Here is a 15,269-nt window from a genome sequence, read left to right as displayed (position 1 = left end):
TGAAACCGGGATTTCTTCTTGGAAGTTGATTATATACTTAGTGCGATATATTCAGTTTGTGCTTTTTTCAGAAAGATGATGCTCTGTATTGGGCCTCACGAGAACTACGGAGAAATGCATTCATATTTCAAAAAAATGTGGAAAATAATAATTAAAAATAATACAAAGTTTTCACGAATGGGGTCGTTTCCAAAATTTTAAAAGTATTTTTTTCTGAAAGAGCATGTTTAAAAACATAGAATCTGACCATTTTTCAAATAATTTTAAGTTTAATATTTTTAAAAAAATACTTAAATCGGTGCTCTTTCATCGTGTAACGCTTCTGCCGATGACATCACAAATGATGAAATGCCATTCAGTGTTGCCATTCACGATCCAAAATATTTAATTCGCATCTTTACTTACGTGTATTGGCAACGATATGGTTGATAGCAAGCGTAGAGCGCAATTGTAATTCGTTTCTTGATTATCATAACGTGGAGATGCGGTAGAAAGATGCGCCATAGTGCATCATTTGTGACGTCATAAAGACCACGCCTTGTTTGAAGAATCGGACATTTTAAAAAATTAATTAAAAAATAACTGTTGGGAAAATGAAAGTATTTTCCGAGTCCATATTATTATTATTATTATTATTATTATTTTGCTTATTCTATCAATTTCAGTGACAAAAAGTACTACTTTTGACTGAAGGAAACAACCCCATTTCGTCCCCCCAACCACACACACACACATTTTGTTGTAGTAAAAACACATAAGGTGAGGTGGGGTAAGTGCGTACCCGAATCTTCGAATATCACATCTTTAATAAGGATGGAGGTCTTGAAAAACCTTGAACATTTACTAAATTTTTAAGTTTCATTTTCAGGTCGTTTTTAAGGTTTTCAAGAAAATACTATGTCAAACAAAATGAGGCACTTCACAGGGTCACACTTGCCTCACTTGTCGGAGGTAGGTGCGACCCGTGAGCATTTTCCATCACTCCAACGCAGCCGTGGTTTTTATCAGGGCTGCGGAGTCGGAGAGAAAATGCCTGACTCTGACTATGGGAATTTTAAAACTTTTTACTTCGACTCCTTTACACTAAAATCTCCGACTTCGCAAGCACTAACAGAATTGCGGACATTGAGAGGGAAAATGTCCGATTCCGACTCTTGAAACTTATAACTTCGACTCAGAAGCACTGGTTTTTATTATGAAACAATGATTATTGATATGATTTGTTTTTATTTTCATTCAAACGTTTTTAATTTATTTATTCTATTTCTGGCAACGGGGGCATAAAAACGAATTTCCCCCCTTTATGTTTTAACAGAAAAGAACTGTGCAGAATGTTATTATGTACATTTTTGTATGATGAACATTATTTGTTTGAGTGGTCCTTTATTATTATCTTTTCCTGCAGGGAAAAATAAAATACGAGGCACTTTATTTTTACCAGGAAGAAAAAGCTTAACAAACGATTTTTTTTAATGTATTTTTTTGATGAGCTTTTTATTATTCTTTCTTTCTTTTTTTTTTTCGAAATCGATTATATATTAACTGCATTGTTTAAAAGGTATAACTACTTTATTTGTTCGTTTATTTATTTTCTCTGTATCTATTTCATCCAATGAGCCTAGGCATGTTCACATAATTTTCAGTCTTAGCTAATTTAGAGAATATTGATTAGATACTGGAAATTCGATGTTTGTGTAATAGGAAAGTAGGCTCGTTTTCGTCTGGACGGAACTTCTTGTTTAATTTAAAAACCTGCGAGTGTTGTTATTGCGAAGCATACCCTCTAATCTACGTCGGTATGTCAGTTGGATTATGTGTACCCATTATTTTCATTTGGAATTTATGGGCGGAATTCTTAGAGGGTTTTCATTGCAATGTGTTAGCCGAAATAATTCACAGCATGAGCAAAATAATTACTCCCATTTAGCTCGCCAGTTAATCAAATACCTTAAATACGCCAGGGAAACATATTTGAGCCACACTGTCACTTGTTTATTAACCACACACGCGCTATACATAATTCAAATCCAACTTCATGTCGTTCCAGATGGTTATATTTAAACCTTTATTCGCACCTGCAAAAAATATATAAATAATTGGTTCAAGCAGTATTTTGATTCCTCGACGTCTGGACTATTCCGCACCATCGGGATGACTCACTACTCTCAAATAAAGGATGCGAGACGGGGGTGCGGGGAGAGTCCACCCCATCAGCCTGGCACGGTCTGAATCACGATCCGTAATCCGTCATTCTGCTTTTACATCACCTGGTTTGTTTAAAAACAGAGATGTAAAGCAGCCAATGGTATATGTCATTGTGGTGTTGTTGGAAATGTGGCAGTTGGTCTGAGGTAGTAATGAGGATATTGAAATCGGATAGTCACCAATACGTGATTGATAACCTTCAGGCAAAGATTGTATATTGAATGTGCTCAATTCTTGATGTACCGAATATCGTTTGTAGCGATAATTGAGTTTGAAAAAAACTATTGGTACCCTTTGACCGAATCAACAAAGGTACTGCCTCAGGTGCATCAGTTTGAGAGCTGCAGCATCACTTGCGAAAATTATGATCATATTAACTTTATTAGTTTTAATTTGATGGATTAGTCTTTCAGCAGAGCCGCAGAGAGCCAAGGCGGGCCCCTTGTCAATTCTATCACCGGGCCCCTATCGCCCCCCAAAAAAGAATAAGAAAAGAAAAGGAGGAAAAGAAGAAAAAAGGGGGGAAAAGAAGAAAAATGGGGAAAAAAGAAAAAAATCAAAATTGCTTACTAGAAAACAATTAACTCTATTTTAAGTGCCATAAGAGAAAACATCAATAGAGTTGATTTCACTTAATATTTATGTTTTCTTTTATTCCAAGGAGTCCCCGCCCTACCTTTTTCTTCTTTTTTTTATTTCCTTCTTTTCTTCCCCCTTTTTTGCGTCAGTGTTGCCGACCCCCCCCCCCCAAGCCTGGCCCCTAGTTTTCGGCTTAGGCTGATATGGCCTCTCGTCGGGCTTGCTACTCAGTGGTGTTCAACCTTTTTTTATCTGCGAGCCACACCTCATGTTAAGAGCAAATATAAAATTGAATTATATTATTTTTACGTTTTCTAGATAGCATGAGAAAACAAGAAAAATGAAAGAAAATTACAAATCGAAATTTGTTGCCATCATTATTACATGCTTATTTTATTGATACGAACTTTCTTCTGTTTTTTTAGAATCCAATTAATAAGTGCTTGGCTTTCAGCAATTAATCATAACACCAAATGAAGATGACTAGTAGTTTTAGAAGGTTTCAGAATATACTTTTCGTTTCGTAACATTGAACGCAACGACGGGTCACATGTATCAGCTTTGGCGGGTCGTAGGCCGGGCACCATTGGTGTACTTAAATGATGCTCCATCGTTTGAACGATTTGTCAAAACTAGACAGTGCTGATGTTATTGAATTTAAAAAATGTAATGTACACAATGTTTGATGCGATAGGTTATTTTTTATTTTACTGCTCTTAAAAATCAGTAAAATGAAATACAAAATATCGAATTTATCAAAAAGCAAAGGTGTACTCTAATTTTCGGGGGGAAAAGAAACAGAAGCTACAATCCGTGTACCGCCGTATACCCTTTAATACAGTACTGATACCAACTAAAAACTTTTATCTTAAGCTCGATATAATAAGTAAATTTTTTAATTTGTTGCGAATTGTGAGAAATGAAGGATTTTCCCCTTGGAATGACTCACTTCCGTTTTTAGGAGAGAAGAAGAGCATTTCGTTTGCTTTGCGTAAAATGATCTCCGCCAACAGCTATAAGGATTCTTTTCTCTCTGTTTCGTTTCGCTTTTCAATGGAAACGATTTGGTTTCAGGTTTTATCTGAAAATATTAAAAAAGATGATGCAAACTTAAATTTGAAAATAAAAATTTAAAAGATTAACAGAGAGAAGGAATAATGAAAACCGAAAATAAAATTTAGCAATTACTTCAATGAAATGAATGAAAAATGCTCTCAGGGGCCGTTCACTAATTACGTAAGGGTCTCGAGGGGGAGGGAGATTGGAAAAATATCTACATACCCTTTCTTTGTGAGTGGGGGGGGGGGGGGTCTAACCCATTCTTGCGTAATATTTTCCATGTAGATATTTTATATTAGAAATCGCTCGGTCAAGTGGTTTGTCAGGGATCATATTTCATTTGCGTCTGGAAAGTAAAAAAGCGTATATTAGAAATGAAGTGTAAACATTAATAGAAGAATCACACTACATGTCTGTATGGCATGTTTTTAAAGCACTTTTACTATACTTGGCTTGATTGTCACGGAAAAATCTGAGGCCTACTTTTGCTTATATTTCAGCTTCTAGACCACTTAGAGACTTCGGGATACATTAAGGTACATATTATGGTACAACTTAACGCTGAAAGAGAAATTCTAAAATGAAATTACTATTTCGGTTAGGATGGAAAACAGCAAATTTCATGTAATTTTCTCATTAAATGATTAACTATAAAACCCATTGTCATAAATATTCGTTGCCTTACAACAGTAATACTAATAGTAATTAATCATTATGAAAATTTTGAATGATGGCTTCTTTGGAGCAAGCATTAATGTTTCACTTTAAAAATTCATTTGGCCAGTAAAAAAAAAAAAAAAAAATTTTTCACGTGAAATGTTTTTAATTTGATTATTACAAAGTTTTGATCAAATGAATGAGTGAATAAAAGAATGAATAAATTTATTAATTGAATGATATACGAAACTTAATAAATGAGTAAATAAAATAGTGATTTAATAGGAAAATAAATGAATTAATGAAGAAATAATTGTTATTAAATGAAGGAATGTAATGAATGAATTAATAAATGAATATGTAAGTGATTTAACAAATGATTGAATAAGTAAACGAAATGAGCTATTTGACTTTGTTCCGTCCAGTTTGCCCCACATGCACTTGACTAATTGCGCTAAACGTTTAAAATTAACTAAATATTAAAGAAATAAATACTGCTCCGAATATTAGTAAGTCCAAATAAGTTTAAATGTTAATAACACTTCGCTCCGCTATTTCTCATTGCCCCACATTCCCCTACTGAACAAACATTTAGAAGAGTCCTTCAAACGCAGGAAAAATTGTTGGGCCAAGTGTATAGATTGTTTAACAGGCATTTACTTGAAGGATATTCATGTTTTTAAGCTGTTATCTTAATTAATTTCTAAAGTTGAAATGAAAATCTCATTCGGTTTTGAGAGTGTACCTTCTCGTATACTGAGTCGTTTCTACATTAATTATAGAAGCTTTGTTTTGGTCAAAGAGCAATAGAAATCTCATTTTTATTAATTATTATTGCTTCATAAATGAGCCTGCTCTGGAAACTTGTCATATCAACAATAACATCGCACATTTAATTTTCTTCTACATTACCTTTACATTCATTTTTATCATTTTTCTCAGCCCTCCACCTTTACTACTTTCTTTCCGGTTCCTATGTAATAAGCAATCCAGAGCAATTCTAGATAGCACCTTATCTCCTGCTTTGACACACCGTATCACATCTAAGAAAACTTATCTTACTGTTATTCCCGGGATTAGATGTCTTACTGTTGCTCTGAGGCGACGATGTGTGATAAAGAAAAAGTAGTTTTTGAGTGGAAAAATAGAATTATTGGTTACATTACAACTTTTTCTTCTTTTTAACAGCTCTATCTCTTGCATTAATGTTGGCAAATTTCAAATAATAATACAGTTCACAATTTTTAATTGATAGATGTCCTTCATTCATCTTAACAAACTATGCAAAAGTGTCATCTAAAATTTATGGTTCAATTGAATTTGTAGATGAAAAATTCCTTTTCTATAGTATTGAAGTTTTAACAGTATGTTGTTGCCACATTTTATACAGTGGCTCCCAAAAGTGTTCGTACACTTTGAAATTTTTTAGTAAAACCAAAATAACTCGAAACTGAATTCGAATATTAAGTCCAATATTTTTTCACATCATTCCTATGTCATTCTAAATACAACCCATTGGTTTTTTCAAAATATTAACGGATCTACTTTTTGAAATGGGTCAGAAAACGAAGAGACAGAGAAATAACACGCCACAAAAGTCATCGTACACCCAAAATATTTTCGAATAAATTCATGATTAAAATTATCATATGCCGTTTTATTATTATTTTTGCATTGTGTTGACCCTTATAAGTCATTTGGCTTTAATTTTTTGTTTATTTATTTCTTAATATTGTGCTTATTGCTATAAAATCGCTGGTATTCGTAAAAAACCGCAAACACCATTCAAAATTCGAATTTGTTTCCCACAGTTGCGGTAAATTGGTTTGAAATTACTCTAAATTAGTTAATTTATTTGATTGTATAGTAGATTGCTTGATAAAATGCTTTAAACAAAGGAATCGGATCGAAAACAAGGTAAGAAAAGGTCAACCGGCAAAGTTGACAAAACGTGATCAGAGATTTAAAGTTGAAAAAATTATAAAAAATACACATTTGAGTGCTGTAAAAGTTTCTACAGAGTTAAAAGAAAAATTTTACGTTTAATTTTCACCTAAAATTTTTCGCCAAGTTCTCTGATTAGCTGGGTTAAATGGGGCCTCTTCCCGCAGAAATTTTCTTGTTCGCACTGAAAACACAAAGCTTACGCTTTTCGTCGCAAAATCAAGGATAAATAAGCTAAAAACGTTTTAGAATTACGTCTTGTTTACAGATAAAAATGAATTCAGCATTTTTGGTTAAATTGTTGCATAATTGTAAATAGAAGAAAAAATTAGGAACTTAATCTTAAGAACTTAGTTGGATCAGTTAATCACGACGGTGGGAGGTGTTCTAGTGTGAGGGTGCATATCAGCATCAGGACTTCGTAGTTTGGAATTTTTTGATGAAATAATGAATCATATTGTTCCTTTAAATATTTTTAAAAACCAATTTTTAACTCTTAACCAAAAATTTGGGTATTGGAAACAACTTTGTTTTTTTATCAAGATAACGATATGAAGCACTCGGTTTTCAACGTTTGCGTCTAGTGCCTCAAAAATCGTCCTAAAATTCAGAAAAAAAACCCCCTCAATCTATAGATTTGAACTTAATGTAACGTATTTAGAGATATCTATAGGCTAGATTACGAAAATACGGCTTTAAAACGAAAATAGAGCTAGAAACAGTAAGACTCGAAGTGTGGTTGAACACTTACTCAGAAATTACGCAAAAAAAAAAATAAAAGAAAAAAGAATGAAATCTATTCCCAGACGTTTCAAAGGTGTTATGAGTACTATATGATATTCTACTAATTAATAACTTAATAAAAAGTTAGATCATTCAATAATAAATAGACATTTTATAAAGTGTACGAAGACTTTTGTGACATAGAATTTCCGGCACTTTTTGGTTTTTGATTTTTTTAAAAATTAAGTTTTAATATTTTTAAAAAACTTTTCATGTAGTTTTGGTAAAAATTAATCATAGATCTTATAATTAAATACCGATTCCGAAATATTAATTCTAACCAATGGATTGGGGCTTATTTCGTTGAAAGTCGTAGGTGTACGAAGACTTTTGGGAGCCACTGTATATAAAAAAAAAGCATTTTGTCTCTTCTGTATAAGTATTTGTTCAAAAATAATAAGAAAAAAAAAAATCCATCAAACTCAGTGCATATTATCTTACTACTATTATATATGCAAATGTTTGTCTGTATGGATGGATGTTTGTTACTCTTTCATGCAAAAACTACGGAATGGATTTTAATGAGACTTTACAATATTATAGCTTACGCATCAGAATAACACTTAGGGTAGTTTTCGTCCCGTTATGGGGGCAAAAAAACCCCATAGGGGGTAATAGAACACGATTTTCATACAAATTCTATGATATGGGGGTGAAAAAATGCTTGCACATACTAACTTGATATGTCCATCGAAAGCTCTGATTTTTCTTCTGAAGATGGCACCTGTTTGAAATTTCTAAGTAGAATAAAAAACGAGTTATAAGCTTTTTAGTTCCATGTTCGAAGGCTTTCCTCAACTCAATATAGTATTTAGTGTATCATATCAACTCCCCGTCGATAGCGACAATAAATTGTTGTGTCGTTGAATATTTTTGCTTTTCGTCTGACTGTTCAAGGCTTTTCTCAAATTAAATCTTAAATAACATTTTCGCATAAGATTGGCAAACAATAAATTGATTTGGCTGATTATTTTCCATTTTAATGTAACTTTGATGCAATTAATGGGTTTATTTATTTATTTGTGTTGATTGGACAAAAATTCATCATCAAAGCGACTAGCAGGAATCTCGCCAAATCTTTTTGCGGACAGATTTCAAAAGCTAAAGCAGATTTTTTTCAACTATCGCTGTTTTTGAAGCTAAAGACTACGTAATTACTGTTTCTCGGTTTTCACCATGTAACCAAAATATCGCCATTAAAAGAATCTTTAAAACTTTTGTCAAAATGTAAATAATCCGCCAAATAAATTAAGCAAATCCATAAGCAGCACAAAAACTTCCATTAGTTTGTCTTTCCGCGCAATTTCAAACAATCGCCAAATTTTACTTCGTATTTTGGAAAATTTTCGGATGAAAATGTTTACTGTCCAGCTCCAGCTTAGACTACAATGTGTCAATTAAAAAAGTAATAACAATAATAGATTAAATCTTTTTCAACATGTGAAGTTTAATTTCATATTTTTTCCTTAAAATTTATGTATGCTCAAATGTCGTTTTTTCGTTTCTAAAAGAAAAGTATTTTGTTCTTCATACTTATTGCCATTTTACTTTAGTGTGTAAGAACAAGTTCGATTTTTAATCATGTCAAAGCGGTATGTTTTGAGTTCTTTCAGTTAAAGCAGAAAAACGAAGGAAAGTAGCGATTGTTTCTCATAATAATTACTGACCCATGCAGGCAACGCCGGGTATTTTTGCTAGTAATGTACAGTCGGACCTTGATATACGGTCACACCTCGGGACTTCACGAAATTGACCTTATAACCGATTCATATATATTCATTGATAAATAAACATTTAATTCACTAAATCACTTCAAAATTTAATACGTTCAAAACTATCAGTTAATTAGGTTATTATAGTTAAATTAATTTGAACCAATTTAAATTTTTGGAATCAGTAAGAAATTTTGAAATTATTTTTTAAAACTTTCATTTTGAGTAAAGTTGCATTCAAATATCCCCAAGCAAACAACTGATGTGCAACTTACCGATACTATACTACTACTATACACGATATAAATACAACTATACACGACTAATGTGTTTTTTCTTTAATTTATACAAAATAGTTTCTAATTATTTTCTGAAATTTTCTTCAGCTTCTCGTGACTGGTAAAAGAGTGCAATATGTACACGCTGAGTGCCCGCATTACTGCTTCATATTTTAGTATCACTGTGGTAATGCTCATTTGCTACTGCATTCTGTGCACTACCTGCTACGTTACTAGGAACGAGCTGATGTGTGCATCACATGACTTCCTTTTACTCCAATTTAATGTCATTTCCCCATTATTCGCTATTTTAATGTGATTCAATATTTATTCTCTAAATATCACCAACAATGGCCAAATTGAAACCAAAAAAAAAAAAAAAAAAACTCCGCCAAATTTGTCGCCAAGTTGGCGACAAAACTTGGCGACCAAAAGACTGGCGATATATCGCCAAGTGTCCGACAAATTATAACGCCACTTGAGTTTACATCGAAATTAACAATGATTTCCCCCCAAAAAGGTGCAAAAGACCCCCTTAGGAACATCCGAAAGCAACCAAAAGGGGAGGTGCACAACTAGACCCCACTACGAGTCTATGTACCAAATTTCAACTTTCTAGGACATACCATTTTTGAGTTATGCGAGATACATACGCACATACGCACATACGCACATACACACATACGCACATACATACAGACGTCACGAGAAAAGTCGTTGTAATTACCTCGGTGATGGTCAAAATGGATATTTCGCGTGTCTATACATTCTTAGGCACTTTTCCGCATGTGGTCGAATCGAAAAAAAAAACTCAACATTCATTTGGGGGTGAGCAAAATGGAAATTAAGGGCGATTTTTGAGTGAAAATTTTTTCGCGAATACAATACTTCCTTTTTTGTAAAAGGAAGTAAAAAAGACTTTTCACTTCTTAAAGATCGTATATCGCGGTAAATTCTTGGAAGGGAATCTGTTAGGCACTGAAATCATTCAAAGAAATCTGACAAAAGTGACCTTATAAGCAGTTAATGTATTATGACCTGACCATATATCCGATAATACATGACATAGAATTCCTATTCAGTGAACCGGGACTTTAGAAAATTGACCTTATAAGCGGGTGACCCTATATCGAGGTCTGACTGTATATAGGATTTAAGTTAAAATCAGAGCTCAGCACTAAAGATATTGTTAATAATATTCTACAATGTTCCTGGGTTAACAAGGCAATTATATAAACCAGTATTTCAACAAAATAGATGCATCTTCTATAATCATGAAATCTTATTTAAATAGCCATCAATTTCTTTGTTAAATAAAAAAAATGGAAAGGTAAGTAAGAAAGAAGTAAAACAATATAAATTAGTAAATAAAATGCCAAACAAAATACTAAACAAATAACAGCACCAATAATTTTGACAAGAAATAAATCGTGGAAGATGCTATAGCAATTATTAGCTTTGAAATTTATTGTTAGATAAAATTAATATTTTTAAATCTTAAACCCTTTTTGAGATTCATATTTTTCTGTAGTGTTTACATTGATGAATCAATAAAATTGCAAAATATTCAAATTAAATTTATTAATAACTAGTGGTACCCGCACGGCTTTGCCCGTAGTAGAAAAATTGAAAGGTCATTTGGTTCGCCTGTATATTTACAAACTAGAAAGTCGCCCGTCAAGGTATGACTGATGAAAATTGCTTCTACTCTTCTACATTTGAACGAAGCAGTTGCCTGTTTGATGATATTTTGATAGTTGAAATTTTAACCCTAACACCAGTGGATTAAACTCTTAAACTCCAGTAGATTAGCGTTAATTGTTTTCGTTTCTTCATTCCCCTAAAATGACACAGTCTTATCAGTAAAACTGTTAAGTTACCGGATCGAGTTCACCCTTGTCACAATAAAGCCTTTCCCTGCATGTTAAATATTACTAAAACATATTATCAAATTATCATGCCGTAGCGCGAGTTTTATTGTTGAAACGCGCGAGTTATTCAATCATCGGCTTTATTTATCTGAGGACAATGGATGATGAATTTCTCGCCAATTTGCTATGTTAATTTGCTCGTTCATGTTATGATAATTTACTCGTCCATGTTATGATAACTTGCTCGGTTAAATGTTCTTAAAAGTTTAATAGAAAAAGAACAAAATCGAATTTTGGAAAAATTGCTTGGTGGTGCACACTCCCATGCTACAAACTAATTTTGTGCCAAATTTCATGAAAAACGGCCAAACATGTAGGCGCTATGCGCTTCATAGAGGTCCAAACAGACTCTCAGCTTTATTATTAGTTAAGAAAGATGAATTGATAAAAATTTGCAATAAGCTGTGATGTACTTATCAGGATTGAAACTTTTTTCGAAAAGTAGCAATCCGCTTTCGGCAGGAAAATTTTGAAAGTTATTGGGGACATTATTTCGAATGTTCATTAAAATTTTATTTAGCAGAATGCATGCAAGTATTAAAGAATTGATTATATATTTTTGAGTAAACTAGTATGATATAATTGCAGAAAATGGATCCACGCACTCCTTTTTAACACGCTTTTATTAGCTTCACCTGTATGTATGTATGTATGTATGTATGTATGTATCTTGTAATGGAATCTTGCAACACAAATTTCGCCCACTTCCTGCGATCGGATTCTTTTGAAATTTGGCACGCGACATCAGACCCGATGACAATGCAATATTCTATAATCAAATTAATTAATTAACTCTTTTAATTGTGAGTTTCCTCCAATTTTAATCAATATTTTGGCATAAATCCAACAATGTGAAAAAGGAAAAATTAAAAAAAATACATTAAAAAATGCTTGCAAAAATTATTTAAAAATATCTATAAAAACCTTTAATTTTTCTGCATCAGATAAAATTTGTTCCAATGTTCCAAGGTGATTAGAACATGAAATATAATTGTTTTTAACTAATTTCATGCCAAAATTTAGGTGAGCCTTCAGTTGGAAATTCATTGCTGATCAGACCATTGTTGAACAAAACTTTTATTCAAATGCATCTCAAATTTTCAAAGTAATATAAATATGATTTCCGCAAACATACATCGATGACTCACAATAGCTTTCCATCGGCGTGCCCTTGTCTTAACTTTAAGATATTGCCTCGCACTCGTTTTATAAATAATTTCAATTCAACTTTTACGAAAAGAAGTAATTGCAATTTTGCCTGATAATTCTCCAACATAAGACTAAAAAACAGAAAAATAAAATAATAGTTAAAAAACTAAAAAAAAACACGCTTTCGTAGTAAAATGAACTAAAAAGTGAAAAATAATCTTTGGATGATAGTAGTTGACCAATTACTTAATTTTAATGTAATACAAAAAAGCGTGGGGTGCTTCTTATCAGTTGTCCTGAATTTCTGCCATTTGTTGTCCAAGCAAAAATGTGAATAGACAGCAAGCACCCCACGCTTTTTTGTATTACATTAAAATTAAGTAATTGGTCAAATACTATCATCAAAAGATTATTTTTCACTTTTTAGTTCATTTTACTACGAAAGCGTGTTTTTTTAGTTTTTTAAACTATTATTTTATTCTTTTCTTCCCAACTTTCATAACATCCTGTTTTGTGATTTTCATGAAAGAAAACAACCGAACATATTTGAAAAACTTATTATTTTTCAGTTTCATATTGCTAAAACTAGAACTGTATAGCTTTAGTTTTATTGTCAGATAGCCAGTCATTAATTTTGAGAAAATTTTGTTATTTCTGACACACTGCTTGATATCTAATAATTTGAAAAAAGCGTATCATTGACTGAGATTAAATCAGACTATAAGCTAGTGATCGAATAAATTATTAATGGTTAATGACCAGTGTTCGCCGATATATATCATGATATATATATATCACGATATATCACTCGTTTGGAAAAAGAGTGCCACAATACGAAATTTTTAATCTTTTTTTTTTCCTTGTCTTCAAATGACATTATCTTCTTTGGAAAATAACAACAGATTTTTTGTTTGAATATTAACCACTGGAGAGCACAGCAAACTTACTTTTCATTATGCAAACTGCCTGAAGAGCAACTTCAAACGCTATAAAATTGCATTTCTTCGTATTGTGGCAAATGTGTGTTGTTCCAAATGAGCGATATATCCTATATTTATTTTGAAATTATCATGATATTTTGATATTTTCGATATTAATTTTTTCGACTACCGTATTTTCAACATGAAAAATATATTAATCATGGTAATATTGTTCATTTATTGTTAAAAATAACTAAAAAGTTATGTACTATATTTTTATGATGTATAAATACATCATTAATACAGCAAAATAATATAATATTCCTTTTCTAATTGTATTTTATTTTCATAAAATTATAAGTAATGTAACAATTTTTATTCATATTAAAAGTGCCCAATTATTAAACATTGCTCAGAAAAAAAAGAAAATGACTTATGACTGCTCACCGACTAATACATATTATTTATTTCTGAATCATATAACTTCAAAAGTAGCTAACAAAAGAAATATGAGTATAACGACTAATGCTAAATTAACTCCATTAAAATTGATAGAAATGTAAAATGAAATATTAGATACAAATGAAAGAAACCGTAATTTTAAGTCTACATATTGTACTTATGAGAAAAGTAAGAGTGATTTGAGGATGCATTTACTATTTTGAAGACTTCAGTTTGTGCTAATTGAAAATACCGAATACGTATCAAAATATCCCATATAATATCAAAATATCAGATATTTTCGATGTTATCATGATATATACGAACAATGTTAATGACGCAAGTTAAAGAAAGCAGTGCTTTGCAAAAATGATGAACGCTCAGAATTTCTTTCAGAAAAGGTTCCTGAAGGCTTCTTTGACATGAAACTGCCGAATTTATCTTTCAAACTTGCGAAACTGGGGGTACATATTTTTAGAAAATCTAGCGTGTCGTGAAACTTAAACTGTTTCTTCCACATTAGTGTTAAAAAAAAAAGTGTGGGGCGATTTTTCTTTTTTCTTTTTTTTTTCCTGCCTGAAAATTTTCGGTTTCCCCCATTTCGTTTTAATTTTCTGCTTGTAATCAACATTACTGAGTGTTCCTCCGATGCGCTTGATGCCACCGAACAGAGAGAAATAGGTGCCTTTAAAAGCGTCGCCCGCATCCATCTGTTCTTCGGTATCCGCACGTGTGTCGAAAGAACTGTGTCTCTTTTATCCTCTTGGATGTGGGCTGCTCTCTGGATGCTGAAGCGAGATCAACCATCAGCATCTGCTCCTGACTCCCCTTCCTCCCACTCTTCTTTCTTCCAAAGGTTGGGAGGGGGGAGGACGTTGTGACGTCATTGTTCCGGAAACCAAGCTTTTGCCCGTATCGGGCGCTGAAACGGGATTGCCACATTTGGCGACGGTTTTTTTTTTTTCAACAACGTTACGCGTTTACGCACAGTGAAACGCAGGTATCGACTCGAAATGAAAATTGATAAAATAAGTTTCAAATTTGTGAAGTCGAAAAATGAAAACGCATATGAACTGTTGTATTATTTTATCAGCTTTTTCTATCTCTTCTATGATCTATTATTAATTTCAAGAGGCTATTAAAATAGCTCCAAATTTACGTCAAGAGTCCTAATAATCTCCTTTGGAATAAGGACAAGTTTCTAAAGCAAGACTTTAATCCCTAAAAATACCCTTTTAACTATTGTTAAAAATACTCATTCGTATAAAAAGTACAGTTCTTGAAAATCTCCATTATAATAAGGCTTCAACCCTAAAATAGAGCAAAGTTCCTGAAAAAGCAAAAGCAAAATAAGGACTACAGAATCCGCTGATCAAACTTGTTTTGACTACTTAACACCCTTTTGAGTAGAAGCTTTTTTAACAACTTTCACCTTGTGCAGAAAATACGGGCTTTTTCGATTGAAATGTGCAAGGTTTTCCCCCTCTCCTTCCCATTAAATTATTTTTCGAAAATTTGTCTCAAATTTTGAATAGAAAGAGTAAAATGAATTATAATAGCTTTGAGATGCACACCACCAACGTTTTAAAGTAATCGTGTGTCAGATTTTAA

The 15,269-nt window shown here is 32.3% G+C and overlaps 1 protein-coding gene across 1 annotated transcript in view; it reads left to right on the top strand.

Annotated features, from left to right (window-relative positions):
- The window catches only part of LOC129222567 (repetitive organellar protein-like), a 153,837-nt gene that overhangs the window by 20,071 nt on the left and 118,497 nt on the right, over positions 1-15,269 (top strand). The gene's annotated exons all lie outside the window — the stretch shown is intronic.

The sequence above is a fragment of the Uloborus diversus genome, chromosome 5, assembly GCF_026930045.1.
Source record: "Uloborus diversus isolate 005 chromosome 5, Udiv.v.3.1, whole genome shotgun sequence".
In the NCBI taxonomy this organism is placed as follows: Eukaryota; Metazoa; Arthropoda; class Arachnida; order Araneae; family Uloboridae; genus Uloborus; species Uloborus diversus.
Note: the sequence above shows the minus strand (reverse complement) of the source record. Positions and strands in the feature narration are given on the sequence as shown.